At 43.4% G+C, this 3,374-nt stretch overlaps 1 long non-coding RNA gene across 1 annotated transcript; it reads right to left on the reverse strand.

The window, feature by feature from the left end:
* Positions 1-265: 265 nt before the first annotated feature.
* LOC119305056 lies at positions 266-2,216 on the reverse strand. Its single transcript, XR_005148530.1, has 2 exons — positions 2,108-2,216; positions 266-625 (listed from the first exon to the last, which is right to left on the reverse strand). It is a non-coding gene; the product is annotated as an uncharacterized LOC119305056 (long non-coding RNA).
* Between the last annotated feature and the right edge of the window lie 1,158 nt (positions 2,217-3,374).

Raw genomic sequence — 3,374 nt, forward strand, 5'->3', positions numbered from 1 at the left:
ATGAAGGAAGCAATAGCAGAATACTAAACGATCAAGTGCTAAGCTAACGGGATGGGTCATGTCAATCACCTCATTCTCCTAATGATGTGATCCCATTAATCAAATGACAACACATGTCAATGGTTAGGAAACATAACCATCTTTGATTAATGAGCTAGTCAAGTAGAGGCATACTAGTGACTATATGTTTGTCTATGTATTCACACATGTATCATGTTTCCGGTTAATACAATTCTAGCATGAATAATAAACATTTATCATGATATGAGGAAATAAATAATAACTTTATTATTGCCTCTAGAGCATATTTCCTTCACCAGGGCATCCACATGTAAACCAGAGAAGCACATGAGCTCCTATGATAGCAAGTAAACATGAACAGCAGCATGCAAACCCTAGAATAGCATGGATCCACAACTACAGAGCTCAAGTAGGAACTGATGCATGAGTAGGACATAGAGCATCAACCAGACGAGCACCACATAACATAGCCACGGCCATGCCCCATACAGTAGCCGAAGCAGAGAAGCGGGAGGAAGATGGAGCTCACCGAGGGAGGTTGTAGCAGAGGCAGTACTCAGTGGGTGCCGGGGTTGCGCCTGAACGCCGTCCAACCGGCGCAGAACTGCAACAAAGAACAGATCCACAAACTGTGAGATTTGGCTAAAAAACAAACTTAGCAGAAGAATGCAATGGGTGGAACTCAAACGATAAATTATATGAACTAATTGACAAAATAATTGTTTTGCATATATTTCTTAAGCCCAACATCCCAAAAAATAGATAAGTTCAGTCTGCCAAGCAGATAAATTAATCTAGACAGGTAAGTTTAGCATCCCAAGCACAAGGGACAAAAAATAGAAGCAAGCAGATAAAGCAAGGAAAGGAACAAAAGCAAGAATCCTAGGCCCTACCAGGAGGGAAAAGGCACACATACTTATACTCCGGTAAAAACAAGCGAGAAGCAGACGACCTCCTCTCCCTATCCGTCTTGCAGCGACCCACACAACGCCACACAACCCAGCATGCAAAATCCCAACTATACCCTCATCGGGCTCTGAGAATTACTGGCGGTGACATCCCAGTTTGACACTATTTCAATCTACATTGCTCAATTTTGATTCGACGACCGAGGTCATCCGGGACGGAGATCCAACGACCGAGAACGCATCAAAAAAAGCATCCGACGGCCAGGAATTGCTAAACTCTGAATAGATGGGGGTTCCCGTGAGTATTGCGTGCGGCTTGCCGCACCCCACCTGCCTCAGCAATATCCAACCTGGTAAGGTATGGTTTATATTCCGAAGGTTAAAAAAACAAAAAATATACGGAGCGCCAAAGCCATTGCATGCAAGTGATGCCCAAAGGATCAAGGTTCAATATGATATACTGAAAGAAAGCCGTGATTGATAATTCATCTACTATTATCTCCAGATGACGGGCCACTGGAACAAGAACATCCATCATAGCTACACATTATTCTCACATTGTCCAAAATTGTGTTCATTAGAATTATACAACAAACTAAATATTTTCATCAAAAGAAACTGCATAAAATTTCAAATGATGGTCTTGAAAATTGCATATAATTTAAGGTGCATTCTTATTCTGATAAGGATGAAAAATAAATATATATTGGAACTCTTGTAAAACACAGATCACCAAAATTAAAAGATATCATAGCCACACGTAATTCAGCCCTCATGACACAGACTGTGCTCGAAAAGAATCTTTTCAATCTTGCAGCAACATAGAAGTTCATATCATTATAAACAGAGAGAAAGAGAGACTAAAGTAACAGACCTAAAATATAGAAATATATTTTTGTAGCAGTGACGACCCAAGCAATTAAATTTCACACTACAGTAAGAAATCATAAGCAAAAAGAATTGTACAACAGAATAGAAGGAGATTACAAATAGGCAAAGCATGGCACCAACACATCCTGAGTGCAATAAGCAGGGAGCGAGGGTGAAGCATACAGACCTATTGTTGTGGTTATACAGAACTATTTAGAAGCAAGAGTATAAATCGAAAACTTGACTTGATAGCACAACCTGACATATAAGTTCTAAGTACACATGGGTTTAGACAGATGGCCAATTACCTGATAGATCTATTGTTGTGGTTATGTTGTTGTCCATCCAATAAAAAAGAAAAGGTATCCTTTCTTCTGTAGGAATCTGAGAGGCACACACAAGCTGTTCCAAGTTGTCATGACCAAAGACATATTCAGTATAAGACCAAAAGAAGTAAACCAACAATCTTGGAACATCTAATAGTCAAATGCATATGCAGAAAGACCTACTCTGGCTACCCTGCAACCAATTCGTCTCCTAGTACTGGATAGGAACAAAACCTTCCTTGAGAAAGGACACAACCTCAGGCCAAATCGGTACTCCTTGACAGAAAAAATAGGTACCTAATAAGCTAAGAAGGCAGCAAAAACTACTGTGCAGATACCTAGGACACATCTAGTAATATCCATCCCCTCAATTCCAAGGACCCCAAAAACCTGTATTCAGTGATCTTATTAAAGAAACTACAGAAACATACACTGTATTCAAAACTTGCTGCCATTTAAGCTAGTTTTTCACAGAAAACTCATTAGGACCCCCAAGAAACCAATTAATCTGATGACACATTGACATTATAATGTGCATCTCATTCAGACCTGAGCTCATTCAGACCTGAGATGCAAAAATATCCTCTCCCTCCTTGCTGCATTTTCCCCTTTTTTATGCATTCATTCAGTGATTTGAATGTTCTGTGCATTGTAATGTGCATTTCAATCATACTTGAGATGCAAAATTGAAGCTTCAAAAAAAATCAGGGAACTTGCTACTCAAAAGATAGACTAAATTCAGGGAACTTGCTACTCAAAAGATAGACTAAATTCAGGGAACTGGAGCTTCAAGATAGACAAAAGAAACATTTTGGAGTAGAACATGGAAGGCAAAAGAGGGGAGCCGCACCTTGGCAAGTGGGGAAGAGAGCACCCACGACGGCGAGGAGGCACACGCGGCCGCGGGGACTGGGTTGGGCCGTGGGCGGACGGGGGCGGGGGGCTAGCGTCTTGGACCAGTCGGGGAGGTGGCGACGCCTGGTGGACTCAGCGGCGTACGCGGCCTCGATGGCCTGGAGCTCCGCCTCGGCCTCGGCATCTTGGCGACCCATACGACGACGCGCGCTTAGAGAAGACCGGCTTTGTGATCGACGGTGTCCAGCCAGTGAGGAGATGATCGGCGACGTGTGGGGGCAGCTCCGGCTCCCCGCCCTCGGGGAAGGAGGAAACGGCCCGACGGCACGACGGTGAGCAGAGGCAGGGGCGGCGGCGCAACAGGGAGCGTGCGAGCGCGGGGCTAGGGTTCACA

The sequence above is a fragment of the Triticum dicoccoides genome, chromosome 5B (assembly GCF_002162155.2).
Source record: "Triticum dicoccoides isolate Atlit2015 ecotype Zavitan chromosome 5B, WEW_v2.0, whole genome shotgun sequence".
Classification (NCBI taxonomy): domain Eukaryota; kingdom Viridiplantae; phylum Streptophyta; class Magnoliopsida; order Poales; family Poaceae; genus Triticum; species Triticum dicoccoides.